Source organism: Sapajus apella, unplaced genomic scaffold (genome assembly GCF_009761245.1).
Source record: "Sapajus apella isolate SASKATOON/1434 unplaced genomic scaffold, GSC_monkey_1.0 scaffold5, whole genome shotgun sequence".
In the NCBI taxonomy this organism is placed as follows: domain Eukaryota; kingdom Metazoa; phylum Chordata; class Mammalia; order Primates; family Cebidae; genus Sapajus; species Sapajus apella.
The window spans coordinates 517759-534425 of record NW_022436945.1 but is presented as its reverse complement, the minus strand read 5'-3'; the positions used below and the strand labels follow the sequence as shown (position 1 = coordinate 534425).

Sequence of the window (16667 nt, the reverse complement as noted above, 5' to 3'; positions counted from 1 at the left end):
TTAACAACCTAAATACAACTAAAAGAACTAGAGAACCAAGAGCAAGCAAACCCCAAAGCTAGAAGAAGACAAAAAATAGCCAAGATCAGAGCTGAACTGAATGATACGGACAGAAAAAACTCTTCAAAAAATCAATGAATACAGGAGTTGTTTTTTTTTTTTTGAAAAAAATTTAATAAAATAGATAGACCACTAGCTAGACTAATAAAGAAGAAGAGAGATGATTCAAATAAACACAATAGAAATTATAAGGGGATGTCACCATTGACCCAACAGAAATACAAAAAACCATAAGAGAATACTATAAACACCTCAATGCACATAAACTAGAACATCTATTCACACTCCTAAGTGTGAAGCAGGAAGAAATTGAATCTCTGAATAGATCAATAATGGGTTCTACAATTGAGGCAGTAATACATACCCTACCAATCAAAAAACTCCTGAATTCTACTGGAAGTACAAAGACCAGTGCGATTTCTACTGAAACTATTCAAAATAATTGAAAAAGAGGGACTTCTTTGTAACTCATTTGATGAAGATAGAATCATCCTGTTACCAAAACCTGAGAGAGATACAACAAAAGAAAACTTTAGGCCAGTATCCCTGAGGAATATCTATTCAAAAATTCTCGACCAAATATTGGCAAACAATCCAGCAGCACATCCCAAAGCTTATATACCACAATCAAGTAGGCTTCTTCCCTGGGAAGCAAGGGTGGTTCAACATACACAAATCAATAAATGGGATTCATCACTAAACAGAACTAAAGAAAAAAGATGATTATCTCAACAGATGCAGAAAAGGCCTTAGATAAAATTAAACATCTCTTATTTAAAAACTCTCAGCAAACTAGATATTGAAAGAACATACCTCAAAATAATAAGAGCCATATATGACAAACCCATAGTCAATATGATAATGAATGGGCAAAAGCTGGAAGCATTCCCCTTGAAAACTGGCACAAGATGAAGATGTCCTCTCTCACCATTCATATTCAACATAGTAATGGAAGTTCTAGCCAGGGCAATCAGGCAACAGAAATACTCTTTATTTGAGTATTAGAATAGAAAGAGAACAGGTGGCATGATTCTATATATAGAAAACCTCATTGACACAGCCCAAAAGCTTCCTAAGCTGATAAGCAAATTCAGCAGTCTCAGGATACAAAATTAATGTGCAAAAATCACTAGCATTCCTATACACCAACAACAGGCAAGCTGAAAGCCAAATCATGAATGACTCCCATTTACAATTGCTACAAAAAAAAAAAAAAAAAGAAACAAAATACCTAGGAATACAGCTGACAAAGAAAGTGAAGGACCTCTTCAGGGAAAACTACAAACCACTGCTCAAAGAAATCAGAGCTGACAGAAACAAATGGAAAAACATTCCATGGTAATAGATAGGAAGAATCAATATAAAAACGGCCAAACGGTCCAAAGCAATTTATAAATTCAGTTGTATTCCCATTAAACTACCATTGACATTCTTCACTATTTCTTTAAAAAACTATTTTAAAATTCATATGGAACCATAAAAGAGCTTGTATAGCCAATAGAGCTTGTATAGCCAAAACAATCCTAAGCAAAAAGAACAAAGCTGGCGGCATCACACTACTCAGCCTCAACCTATACTACAGGTATACAGCAACCAAAACAGCATAACACTGGTATAAGAACAGACACATAGACCAGTGAAACAGAGTAAAGAACCCAGAAATAAGACTGCATGCCTACAACCATCTGGTCTTCCACAAACCTGACAAAAACAATCAATGGGGAAAGGATTCCCTGCTTAATAAATTGTTCTGGGATAACTGGCTAGCCATATGAGGAATATTGAAACTGGACCCCTTCCTTACACCGTATACAAAGATCAACTCAAGATAGATTAAAGACATAAGTGTAAAATCCAAAACTATAAAAACCCTATAAGACAAGCTAGGCAATACCATTCAGGACATAGACACCAGCAAAGATTTCATGATGAAGATTCCAAAAGCAACAGCAATAAAAGAAAAAATTGATAAATAGGATCTAATTAAACTAAAGAGCTTCTGCACCATAAAAGAAACTATCATCAGAGTGAACAGACAACCTACAAAATGGGAGAGAATTTTTGTAATCTACCTATCTGACAAACATCTAATATCCAGAATGTACAAGCAGCTTAAACAAATTTACAAGAAAAAAACAACCTCATTAAAAAGTGGGCAAAGGACAAGAATAGACACTTCTCAAAATAAGACATACATGCATCCAGCGAAAAGCTCAACATAATAAACAAAGCTCAACGTCCAAAAAAAAGCTCAACATCACTGAACATTAGAGAAATTCAAACTGAAACAATGAGCTATCATCTCACACTAGTCAGAATGGCTATTACTACAAAATCAAAAACAACAGATACTGTCAAGACTGTGAAGAAAAAAATGCTTTTCCACTGTTGGTGGGAGTATAAATTAGTTCAGCCATTGTGGAAGACAGTATGGCAATTCCTCAAAGACCTAGAGGCAGAAATACCATTTGTCCCAGCAATTCTGTTACTGGGTATACACCCAAAGGAATCTAAATCATTCTATTATAAAGATACATGCATGTGTATGTTAATTGCAGCCCTATGTACAATAGCAAAGACATAGAACCAACCTAAATGCCCATCAATGATAGACTAGAAAAGAAAATGTGGTACATATACACCATGGAGTACTAAGTACCCACAAAAGGGAACAAGATAGGCCGGGCATGGTGGCTCATGCCTGTAATCCCAGCACTTTGGGATACTAAGTCAGTTGGATCACAAGATCAGGAGTTGAAGACCAGTCTGGCCAATATGGTGAAATCCTGTATCTACTAAAAATACAAAAATTAGCTGGGCATGGTAGTGGGTGCCTGTAGTCCCAGCTACTTTGGAGGCTGAGGCAGGAGAATCACTTGAACTCGGGAGGCAGAGGTTGCACTCCAGGCTGGGCAACAGAGCAAGACTCCATCTCAAAAAAAAAAAAAAAAAAGGAACAAGATCATGTCCTTTGCAGGGACGTGGATGGAGCTGGATGCCATTATCCTCAGCAAACTAATTCAAGAACAGAAAATCAAATACTGCATATTTTCACTTATAAGTAGGAGCTGAATGATGAGAACACATGAACACATAGCAAGAAACAACACACAATGGTGCCTTTTGGAGGGTGTAGGGTGGAAGGAGGGAGAGCATAAGGAAGAATAGCTAATGGATGCTGGGCTTAATATCTGGGTGATGGGATAAGCTGTGCTGTTCCCTCTGGCACATGTTTATGTAACAAACCTACACGTCCTGCAAATGTACTCCTCAACTTATAATAAGAGTTGGAAATATAAATAAATAAATAAATTCCCTGATGCTGCTGCCACTAATCCAGAGACCACGCTTTGAGAATCACCTTCCTAGAAATAATTATAATTGTTCACTGTCTATGGATGCAAGTACTTATCTGATCGATAGTATTGCTTCAGGACATTATGCTGATTTTCAGTCTGAGATTGCTGGCATTTCAACAGTTGTCACTGGTAAATTCAAAGATAGCAGAGGTTACTTAGATAGTAACCTCTATGAAAGAGGGGTCTTCTCTACCTTAAGATGGTGAAAAAAAAAGAATACCTCTACCAGACCAGCTCTGTCTTCAAAATTCTGCACAATAGTTTCATTTCATCATTATCTGATACTACCTACAATGACTTAGTACCTAATTTTAAGTACAAGATATCTTTATTTGCTTCCTGGTTGAATAAAGCAATTCTGTCTCCTGTGATTTAATTTCTGATAATGTAGGAACATACTTATTTCACATCTATCATTCTCTTGCCACTTTAATATATCAGGTTATATATTTATGTATTGGTGCAATGAGAATACCCTAAGTAGTATCTTAACACAGTACCACTCAAAATATCAAATTTTCCACTCAGGAATCAAAAAAATCCCTAGTACCTTAGATTCCATATGATTAGTAAAGGTAAATGAAAGAAATACAAGCTCTTACGGTTTGACTTAAAAAATATATTATTTCTATGCTCATTTTAGTTGGAGAAAACCTAGTTTAAGACCTCTGTTTCTCAGAGGCATGAACTTAATGCTAGAAACACTCAAACTTCACAAAGCCAATCAAACATTCAAATGTATTATTAAAAATATGACTAGCACATATAAAGATAAAATACAATTAAATTCTTTAATATCAGCAATTGAAAAGGGCGTCAAATATTACAAACTTAAGCTATGATTAGAAAGTACAAGTGCAAACTTATGTACAGATGCATATAACTTCCAGGTAACCAGGGTCCAATGCCTAGAAGCATTTCATAAGACGTGAATGTTGAAAATGATAATATATTTTAACTGCTATAGCTCATTTCAAGTTCCATATGTTAGATCATTTACATAAGTATTTTACTATTTAGCTTAGTTTTAGCGCAGAAACCCAAATCTTAAGTAAAATTAAATATCCATGTACGAAAATTTCTAATTTATTTTATTTTATTGTTGTTTATAGAGACAGGGTGTTGCTGTCTTGCCCAGGGTGAAGTGAAGTCCTGCCATCATAGCTCACTGCAGCCTCAAACTCCTGGACTCAAGCGATCCTCCTCTTTCTGACTCCTGAGTAGCTGGGACTATAGGTAGGTACCATTACATCTGGCTAAATTTTTTTGTTGTTTATTTTTGTAGAGGCAGGGTCACATTGTGTTGCCCAGGCTGGTCTCAAACTCCTGGCTTTGGGCCATCTTTCCACCTCAGCCTCCCAAAACTTATTTTTATTTTTGTGTTAATCATAATGCCATCTACAGTGTAAAGCACAGGGCCTGTTTTCTTAAAATCAAAAAAATTGTTAAATCTTCCCACTTTATTATTAAATAGACTTTTACCTTATTTTTCATATTTAAAAAAAATACGCAATCCCTAGGTTTGGGAAAATGTTTTGAAAACTTGAGATTAATAAAAGAAATATTTTGTAAAGAAAAAGGTGATACTTCTTTAACTTTTAGGTTCATGGGGTACATGCACAGATCTGTTGTTACATGGGTAAATGTGTCACTGGGGTTTGATGTTCAAATCATTTCATTACCCAGGTAGTAAGTATAGTACCCAAAAGATAGGTTTTTTTACCTTCACCTTCCTTCCACCCTCCACTCTCGAGTAGGTCTCTGTGTCTATTGTTCTACTGTTTCTGTTCATGAGTACTCAATGTTTGGACCCCACTTATAAGTGAGAACATGTGATATTTGGTTTTCTGTTCCTGCATTAATTCGCATAGGAAAATGGCCTCCAGTTGCATCCATGTTACTGAAAATTCAGCATATGATTTCATCCTTTTCTATAGCTGTGTAGTATTCCATGGTATATGTACCACGTTTTCTTCATTCAGTCCACCATTGATGGGCGTATGGGTTGATTTTATGTCTTTGCTATTATGAATAGTGCTGTGATGAACACAGGTGTACATGTGTCTGTTTGGTAGAATAATTTATATACCTTTGGGTATATACCAGCAATGGTGTTATTGGGTTGAATGGTAGTTCTATTTTAAGTTCTTTGAGAAATCACCAAACTGCTTTCCACAGTGGCTGAACTAATTTATACTCCTAACAACAGTGTATATGTGTTCCTTTTTCTCTGCAACATTGCCAACATCTGTCATTTTTTTACTTTTTAATAATAGCTATTCTAACTGGGGTGAGATGATATCTCCTTGTCGTTTTGATTTTCATTTTTCTAATGATCATTGATGCTGAGCATTTTTTTATATGCTTGTTGACCGTATGAAGAGGTACTGTTTTTGCTATGAGGCAAGATTTTAAGGCTCCTAGCCTCAAGACCAAGCATTTTAATAATTCCTAGGCCTGTGGCCTGTTCTTATTAGCCCCAAATTAAAACTTCACTGGAAAAGAAAATTACCAGTTTAAAATTGTTTAATTTTTATAACTTTTTGTTTTAGATAGAATTTCATTTTGAGTGTCATCCTGTTCTTGCTAAAAATCAGCTATATATACTGAAAATATTCAGATACAAATTTGTCACATTTCATATGTTTCACCACATACATCATAATAGTTTTTCTGAAAGCTCCTTTCCAAACAAATACACCTCAAGACCAAGATATTTCTGAACTTTATTTTTATTTTAACAAATTTATAATATATTTTTAGAACTGCAAGCATTCTTTTTTTTTTTTAATGTGAAAAACAATGTGGTGGTTTTAAAATCTGGTCATAAATTTGTTGACACTGCTCCCACCAAAGAGTGAGGTGTATGTTCTCCATCCTTGAATCTGGCCTCTGAATCTTGCTGACTAATAGGTGGGTATTATGCTTAAGGCCAGACCCAGGTATTAAGAAACTGGTAGCTTCTATTTTCTGTCTTTTATTCTTATTCTTAAAACCCAGCTGCCATGCTGTGAGGAAGCCCAAGCCCCTCTGTAGAGAAGCCCACTGGGAAAGGAACAACTTGCCAGCCCTGTGACTAAGCTATTTTGCAAATTGATCCTCTAGCCCTGGTTGAGCCACCTCAGCTTAATGTTGCATGGAGTGGATAAGCTATACTCATTGTTCAAATCACAAATTTATCACAAAACAAACGGTGATTGCTATTTCAGCCACCGAATTTTAGTGTGTTTTATTGTGCAGTAATAGCTGTTTACAATCTTATAGTAAATAATCAGAACGAAACTCTCACAGCTATGCGTATTTATATGTTAGTATCTTCTAAATGCTTTCTGCTAAACTAAAACATGTTAAAATCTGATAATTCTTTTTCATCAAAACTTTAGAATAAATTACTCTAAGCAGAGAAACTTACTAAAATGTGATCTATTTCCAATTGTAGTTTTCAAAAATCAAGGTTCACAATGAGACAGTTTCTTTATGGTGATGGAAAAACCCTATATCCAGATTGTGGCAAGGATTGCTTGAATCTACACATATAATAAAATTTCATAGACCTATACACCAAAAATAAAATTTAAAAATTGAAATCTGAATAAGATTTGCACTTGAGTTAATATTACTGTACCAATGTTAATTTCCTGGTTTGGGCAATTGTGTTACTCATCTTGGGCTGCTATAACAAATACCTTACAATAGGTAATATAAACAACAGAAATTTATTGCTCACAGTTCTGGAGGCTGGGAAGTCCAAGATCAAGATGCCAGCAGATTCGGTGTATGGTGAGGGCCTGTTTCTCATAAATGGGTTCTTCTGTGCCTGCACATGGTAGAAGAGGCCAGGTACTCCCCTCAACCTCTTTTCTAAGCCCACTAATATCATTCATGAAGGTGGATCATTCGTGACTTAATCACTTCTCAAAAGGCCCTGGCTCTTAATACTGTGACACCTCTTAATACTGTAATACTAAGTATTAGTATATATATAAACACACACACACACACACACACACACACACACACACACACACACATGTTTTGGAAGGGAGACGGCAACAACTTTCAGACCTTATCAATAATGTGTTATGTATTTTAGAATATTGATATTTGAGGGAAGGTCAGTGAAAAGTACATAGGAACTCTGTCCTGTTTTTGTAACTACTAGTGAGGCAAACTATCTCGAAATAAAAAGTTATAATAAAAATTAAGGTCTGAACAATAAAGAAATCAATTTCAGTAAAACAACTCATCCTGGGGAGAAGGGTTTGGTCCATTTATTGAAGACAGAAGAGCAACCACTGGTTACTTTTTAGGATGAGCACTCTTGAGAGCTCAGAGACTTTAGTGATGATACTTCAAAGGCTCATTCGTATATTGATGCAGACAATTTCATAGAGATTCTGCTATACTCAGTGAAGGAAAATGCAGTGGTGCAGGTACTTTGTTCAAGGGTGGTTTTAAATATATTAGAAAAATGCAGAGGTGACTGAGCTTTATTTGGACACTCATTTATTTGGACTCTCTGGATGCTTTAGCAGTTACAATTTTCTAAACCTGTACTGGTGGGTAGATAAAGATCTGCCCTTTCTCAAATACATGAGTATTTGATCTTCACGTGGGGAACGTTACACAAACATTTGTGGAAGCGTTCTCTAGTTTCTTAATAAGGTTTAGAAACTTTTCACAGACGTGCTATAAAGGACAAAATAAATAATTCATTATTCTTCTTTTAAAAAAAAGTAGAGAAAGTCTCACTCTATCACTCAGGTTTGAATGCAGTGGTGTGATTATAGCTAAATATAACTTGGAACTCCTGGGCTCAAGCAATCCTTCTGCCTCAGCCTCCTGACAGGCAAGGACTACAGGCTCATGTCATCATGCCTAGCAAATCTCTTAATTTTTTGTAAAGGTGGGTTCTTGCGAAGTTGCCCAGGCTGGTCTTGAACTACTGGCCTCCAATGTATGTTCCACCTTGGCCTCCCAAATTTCTGGATTATAGGTGGGAGCCATTGTGCTCAGCCAGATTTCATCATTCCTCATTTTCCTTCATATTCCTTGTTCCCATTTGGCAAGAGAATGAATTTTTCCAGGTGTTCTCTTCCACGATTAAGGAGCCATGAAGAGAACACTGTCACTAGGTGCCACCTATGAGGTCCTACCTTATCTCCTAATGCATTTTATATGGCAGGGTCCCATCATAGTTTAACAAACACTATGAGCAAGGGAAAGACATCTTGATAACTCCAAGATTCAGAACAGTCTAGGGACTGAAATGGAGCACATGCAAAGAAAAATATCCTTTTTAAAGAGGGAGTATGGGGGCCACAGAAATAGAAAATCAGATAGTCAGACTCAGTCTGTTCTTCCCATGTAAAAGAGCAAAAACCTTATTGAACTGTAAATAGTTCAGAGATAGAGCTTTGCTGCAGAATGCTTAGGAGGCAGAGGGGAGTTAAGAAGAACAATTTAAAAATGGAGACCTCAAAGAGTCTTACCATATGTGCATTCAATTTGCACTTGGTAGCCCTTTTCCATTTGTCTTGGGAGCCAAGATTACAACTGTGTGCGTGTGTGTGTGTGTGTGTGTGTGTCTGTGTGTGTGTGAGAGAGATTGAGAGAGAGCGAGCGAGAGAGAGAGAGGGAACATGAGACTGCAACACAGAAATGTTAAAATATTATGGCATTGTTTACCAATATATCTGCATGTGGAAAGAAATGAAGAGAACATGCCAGCCAGAAGGAAGAATGACTACTTCAGTTCTTAATGGACCAATTTTTCTCAGGTTGTGCCTTATTCATGAGTACCACTCAAGATTCCATTTCTCCCATACTACTTCCACAAAAGAAGCACAGTCCACTTCCGAATTATTTTGAAGATCCATTTCAAAGGGGAGCTCTGAGCTCACAAGACATCCACCTCAAAAGCCTGATAATAGATGCATGAAAAACGGTTCAAACATACATTTTTAAACCAAGGAAAGAGATATAATAGAGTTTGAATATATGTCCCTGCCAAATCTCATGTTGAACTGTTATCACTAGTGTTGAGGTGGGGCCTGGTTGAGGTGTTTGGGTCATGAGGATGAATCCCTCATGCCTTGGTGCTATCCTTGCAATAACGAGTGAGTTCTTAGGAGATCTGGTTTTGTTGACACGTGTGACAAACCTCCAACCCCTCCACTTTCTTGCTCCTGATCTTACCATGTGATGTTCCTTCTCCAGCTTCACCTTCCCCCTTGAGTAAAGGCTCCTTGAGGCCTCCCAAGAAGCTAAGCAGATGACAGCGTCATGTTTCCTGTACAGCCTACAGAATTGCAAACCAATTAGACCTCTTTTCCTTTTTAACGAATTACCCAGGGCAGGTATTTCTTTATAGCAAAGCAAAAATGGCCTAATACAAGCAGTAAGTAATGTAAGATATATTTTTGAGAACAGATTTCCATCTATGACTAGAAAACTAGGAGAGTCACAGTAAACAAGATAAGGTTCCTGTCTGAATTGGGATGTTGATAAATATCTGGACAGATCACAGAATTTCCACTGGAGAGGCAAGGGGGATGGCAGTGAGGGGGCAAAACACAAAGGGTAATTTTTGTTACTTGAGTTTTTAAATTTTAGACTAGACAACATAAAGGATTCTGTTTGTTGGGTTTATTACTTGTTTGTTCTTTATGTAGGGCTTATTTCTCTTATCAAAGAATAAAGTTGTAGGAATTACTCCCAGAGATATCAAATGTTATTATAAAGATATAGTATATGCAAGAGTACTAGTGGCACAAAGATACACAAATTAGAGAAAAAGAAGATCCATACAGGCAGCAAACTTTGCTTTATGAATAAGAAAAACTATAGAATAGTACAGAAAGAACTTTTGTCCAATAAATTATACTGGGTCAAGTGAATATCCACTTGGAAAGAAAATGAAACTTTATCTTTACTCCATACTATATACAAAAAATACATTTCAGGTGAACAATATTTAAGAAAATAGCACTGAATAATATTCTTATAACCTTGGAGTAGACAAAGGGGCATGAAAAGCATTAACCAGAAAGGAAACATTGCTCAGCTAGCCTACACTAAAATTAGGAACTTCTGGCAAACAATAAGAGAATAGAAATGTAAGTCATAAAGTAGAAAATATTTGTAATATATATAAACAACGAAAGACTCATATTCAGAATATGTGTGTACAAATATATACTTGGTTATATCATTATAAATATAAATAAATGTACAATCGGCTATATATATATATGTATATATATATATATACACACATATTTAAATTTGAATAGTCATTACAAAAAAAAAGGGCGGAGAACCCTAGTTTAAAAGCTATAGTTACAAGTAGGCACTCCACAGAAGATAATATCCAAACAATCAGGAATCATATGGCATGATATTCAACATCTTTTTTAAGGAAATGCACATTAAACCACAATGAGAGACTCCTCTGTGACCCCCAAAATGGCTAAAATGTTAAGATTGGCAATACCACCTATAATGAGGACAGAAGTAAATTTCTCATGACCTTCTGGTAGGCACATCTATAAATACAACCGATTCTGAGAATAGCTTCTAGTCACACTTACTAAAACTAAATATTATGACCTATCTAGCTTATGACTCAGCCATCACTTTCCTCAGAAATGAGAGCTTATGGACAGTAATGTTCATAGTAGCAAAATCCAATAATATCTCTAAGGCAAAAACAACTGAGATGTCCAAGAACAGTAAAGTGAACAAATGAATGGTGGTATATTTAAGGAATGGAATCATAAACAACCATGAAAATCTGCGTGCTGTTGCTATGTGCAACAACTTGGCCGGGTCTCACAAACATCATAAGTAAGGAAAGGCAGACACAAAACAATATTGTCTATATAATTCTATTTACATAAAGTTCAAAACAGGCAAAACGGATCTATGGTGTTAAAACTCAGGGTGACTTCCTCTGGGCAGGATGAGGCTTCCTGTACATAGGTGTAATGTACAATATAGGGCTTGCGATTCTTTGTACTTTATCTGTGCCCTGCCTCCAGCCCCATCCACTCCCACCTTTGCCTCTCAGGGACTTTCAGGGGCCAGTATTTGCACCTTCATAGACAAACTTTTCTTGAAGTTTTGTCCAAGGGCACAGAGAGCCAAAAGGGTCTGAGAGTTTGTATTTTCTCTCCCCATGGGCTCACTACCACTGATTATCACTGGCAATAAGGAAACCAGGCCCCATGACATGGGACAGGGCAACCATGAGACTACCCTACTCCTGAGGTCTCTTGCAAGGCCAGACTGAAGCTACCCTGCAGGAATTTTTCACTCTGGCAACACCCTTCCTCAGCTTCCCTATCCTGTTTCTCCCACTATAGCAATTGCCTTCCCTGGTGATGTACTCAATAATTCACTTGCACACAAATTCTCACCTTGTTATCTGCTTTTGGAAAAACTAGTCTCAATCAGCTGGCAATATTCAGCTTCTGTTGAAAAGACTTGTTGGAAAAAGAAGGTATTGGCTTTGCTGATAAGGATAATTCATCGATGTATGTAATTAGAGTTTTAAAAATGTTCTGTATACACTATATATTATTCTTTTTTATTATTCTCATTTTTTTTAATTTTTGAGGCAGGGCCTCCCTCTGTCACCCAGGCTGGAGTGCAATGGCATGCTATCAGCTCACTGCAACCTCCACCTTCCAGGCTCAAGCAATCCTCCCACCTCAGCCTCCCAAGTGCTAGGACTACAGGCACACACCATGACACGTGGCTAAGTTTTGTACTTTTTTTTAGAGACAGGGTTTCACCATGTTGCCCAGGCTGGTCTCAAAATCCTGGGCTCAAACAATCCACCTGTGTCAGCCTCTCAGAGTACTAGGATTACAGGTCTGAGCCACTGTGCCAGGCCTACATTATTCTTAAATAAGAAAAGATTTCTTTTCTTAAAAGTATTCCAAACCTTGTGACCAATATATTCCAGAAATGTGCCCTAGAAAATTTTCATATATGGCTAGCCAGGTTATGCAGTGATTCATATTTAGAAGAATTGATTACAATGTTATTGTAATAGCAAATAAATTTTTAAAATGGTACATCCCAAACTAAGTGGTAAATTTAATGAAATGTTATATCCAAATGATTCATACTACTTAATCACTATAAAACACTTAAAATTGTTTAATGACATAAAAATGCTCAAATATTATTAAATAAAAAAATCAAATTATGAGGCAGTGCATATAATTTCCATTTAGAAAACTAAAGTATCTTTATGTGTTTTTATGTAGTTTTAATGTATAAGACAGTAGCACCAGTTATCCCTAGGAGGTAAGTCTAAAGCTAATTTTTCACTCTTTTCTTAAGTCATCTCCATATTTTCTCAATTATCTATAACAAATGTGTTTTTATTTTAACCAGACATGTAGAAAAAAAAACAAAAACAAAATGTTTTCTCTAATAATGCCATACAATAATGTCCACATCTCTGGAAATAAAGTAGCCTTTAAAAATGGGATGATATCACATCCTTCTGGATGAGTACTATTTGAAACAATACAGCAAGTGACAAGTGTTGGTGATGATGCAGGGAAGTTGGAACACTTGTGCAGTGTTGGTGGAAATGTAAAATGATGCAGCTACTGTGGAAAACAGCATGGTAGTTCCTTAAAAGGTTTTTTAAAATCTACACTCCCAACAATAGTATACAAGTGTTCTTTTTTCTCCACAACCTCACCAGAATCTGTTATTTTCTGACCTTTTAATAACAGCCATTCTGACTGTGTGAGATGATATCTCATTGTGGTTTTGATTTGCGTTTCTCTAGTGATCAGCAATACTGAGGTATTTTTCATGTGATTGTTGGCCACATGTATGTCTTCTTTTGAAAGTATCTGTTCATGCCCTTTGCCCACATTTTTTTTTTTTTTTGAGGCGGAGTTTCGCTCTTGTTACCCAGGCTGGAGTGCAATGGTGCGATCTCGGCTCACCGCGACCTCCGCCTCCTGGGTTCAGGCAATTCTCCTGCCTCAGCCTCCTGAGTAGCTGGGATTACAGGCACGCGCCACCATGCCCAGCTAATTTTTTGTATTTTTAGTAGAGACAGGGTTTCACTATGTTGACCAGGATGGTCTCGATCTCTTGACCTCGTGATCCACCCGCCTCGGCCTCCCAAAGTGCTGGGATTACAGGAGTGAGCCACCGTGCCTGGCCCCTTTGCCCACATTTTTTATGGGGCTGTTTGCTTTTTCTCATACAATTACTTATGTCCCTTATAAATGCTGGATATCAGACCTTTGTTGGATGCATAGTTGGTAAAAATTTTCTCCCATACTGTCAGTTGTCTGTTTACTCCGTTGTTTCTCGTGCTGTGCATCTCTTTAGTTTAATTAGATTCCATTTGTCAGTTTTTGCTTTTATTGGAATTGGTTTTGGCATCTTTGTCATGAAATGTTTGTCCATGCCTATATCCTGAATAGTATCGCCTAGGCTGTCTTCTATGGTTTTTATAGTTTGGGATTTAACATTTAAGTCTTCAATCCATCTTGGGTTGATTTTTGTATATGGTATAATGGAGGGGTCCAGTTTCAATCTTTTGTATATGGCTAGCCAGTTATCCCAGCACCATTAAAAATAAAAGTAATTGCCGTATCATGAAGCAATGTATACTTCTGGTTATATATCTGAACACATTAAAATAGGATCTTAAAGAGATATTTGTATACTGATGTTCCAAGAAGCATTTTTGAAACAACCCAAGTGTCCATGCATGTTTATCAATGATAAAGAGATAAAAAATATATAACATTTATATAAATAACAGACTGTCATTTAGCCTTGTAAAGGAAGGAAATTCTGACATGTTCCAACATGGATGAAACTTGAGGACATTATCTCAGGTGAAATAAACCAGTCTCAAAAAGGGCAGATATTGTATTATTCTACTCATACAAGGTATCTAGAATAGTCAAATTTGTAGAAACTGAGAGTACAATGGTGGTTTCCAGGGATGGGTGGGGATGAGGGGAATGAGGATTGCTGTTTAAGGGATATAGAGTCACAGTTTTGCAAGCTGAAATAGTTTTGGAGATTGGTTGCACAACAAACATGAATAAGCTTAGCACTACTGAACTGTACGCTTAAAAGTAGTTAAGATGGTAAATTTTATATTATGCATGCTTTACCATAATTTTTTAAAAAGGATAGATACTGCTATTTTCATTTAATGAATATGTGAGTTGGAGCAATTCTGAGGCTTGAAGTTTCAATCCTAGCACTGTCCTGCAAATGCTGACTCTGCTAATTAGCTCTGCATTGTCACTGATGGCTTTCTTTAATCTTGACACTTTATGCTCCAGACCAGCTTCATCCAATATAACTTTCTGCACTGGTGGAATTTTCTTTTTTTTTTTTTTTTTTTTTCCTACTTTCTCTCTTTCTGGCTTGCTTGCTTGCTTTTTTTCAGGCAATAGCTCACTGTTTCCCAGGCTGGAGTGCAGTGGCACAATCACAGTTCACTGAAGCCTCAACTTCCTGGGCTCAAGGGATCCTTCTGTCTCAGCCTTCCAAGTAACTGGGATCATAGGAGCATGTCACCATGTTTGGCTTATCTTTATTATTATTATTATTTTATGTACAGATAGGTTCTCACCATGTTGCCCAGGCTGGTCTCAGACTTCTAGGCTCAAGTGATCTTCTGGCCTCAGCCTTTGAAAGTGCTAGCATTACAGGTGTGAGCCACCATGGTCAGTTGGAATTTTCTGTATTTGTGTTATCCAATGAGGTAGCTGCTAGCAACACGTGGCTACTGAGCACTTGAAATGTGTCTAGTGTTACTGAGCATCTCTATTGTTTTCTTTTATTTAATTACATATACTTAATTTTAATTTAAGTATCTACATGTGGCTGGTGGCTACCATATTAATGGTGGTCTAGATTTTGGCATTCATCCTCTTCTACCACCGGACAGACTTTTACTGTGATCATTTTAAGAAAACAAAGCAAAACTTCGCCCTCAAAAAAGTTCTCATTTTGCTCTTCTTGACAGATTACAGTTGGTTATCCCAGGTGTTAGAATCATACCCCCTAAACACTGTGCTTTATCTGCCATTCCCACCTAAAGAGCCTTCTCTAAGATACCCCTTTTTATTTGCTCTGCTAGCAAACATTTGTCATTGTGAAGCAGCTGATAAGCACTTTGCTGAGTCTCCAATTGTTATCAGATTGCAAGGGCCTGTAGGGGATCATTGGAGAAGCTCAAGTCAAGACAGTTAAAGTAATTTGGGGGGAACTACAGCTGCTCAGGTCTAATCAGCTGCTGCTGGGATGTCATTATTTTACCTGGGGAAGTCAGGCATTCAGAGAGATGGTTGGCCTAATAATAGAATAAGCTACATGGAATAGGCAGCAAAACAAACTATTGAGGAAGGCAAGGAAAAGCATTGGAATCAGATGGCTCTGGGCTTACTTCCATTTATGCTGCATACCATCTATCATCTCAAACAAGTCCAAAACTGCTCTGATGCCATCATATTTTGGATCTACAGCATGAGAATAATAGCACATTCGGATGATTAAGACTGGCATACAAAGATCAATCAGTAAATGGCATCTGTTAAAAATGGCTAACTCTGTGTCCCATGCTCTTTGTTCAATTACTTTATCTTCATCTCTGTGTTTATTTGGCTGTGACAGAAATAAGATAGGTATAGTCCCACTGCTTCTTAAGGAAGGTTTCCCTGTGGGCTTGGCCCTTAATTTTGCTTGGCAAAATAATACCTTGAAGAGATAAGCCACTAAGAGATCTATTTAGTTATAAGAAAGTTACATTGTTTATTTGCTGGGTTTGTTGCTTTTGTTTCTTTCTTTTGGCCTAAAGATGGGCTGGGAACGGAAGGGAATCCAAAAGATGGGAGACGGACCAGAAAAGCTGGATGTGCAGGGAACAGTAGCAAGAACGGAAAACACAACTCTGGTACAGCCAAAAAATGGCTTTGAAGATTTATCTCTAGGAATTATTAAATATTGGCTGTCAAGCACGTGGTGTAATTCTTCCTTTCACACTTTCATAAATTGTTTCATAGAATTTGCTTTGCTTATTAGAGCTTTTTATATGAATGGATGCCTTTTTAAGAAACTCAGTGAGAAGCCCAATTCTGCATCCATATGAGAGTGAGAATGAAACAAAGAGAGAGTTCGCATACATCTGGGTTGCCCATTCATCTACCCATTCTTCTAGAATTTTGATCCACCAGACTTTAT

General features: G+C 37.0%; 1 long non-coding RNA gene across 1 annotated transcript; it reads right to left on the bottom strand.

Annotated features, from left to right (window-relative positions):
- Positions 1 to 345: 345 nt before the first annotated feature.
- Positions 346 to 16334, bottom strand: LOC116545771. The gene is made up of 3 exons (XR_004266439.1): positions 16324 to 16334; positions 9268 to 9273; positions 346 to 440 (listed from the first exon to the last, which is right to left on the bottom strand). It is a non-coding gene; the product is annotated as an uncharacterized LOC116545771 (long non-coding RNA).
- Between the last annotated feature and the right edge of the window lie 333 nt (positions 16335 to 16667).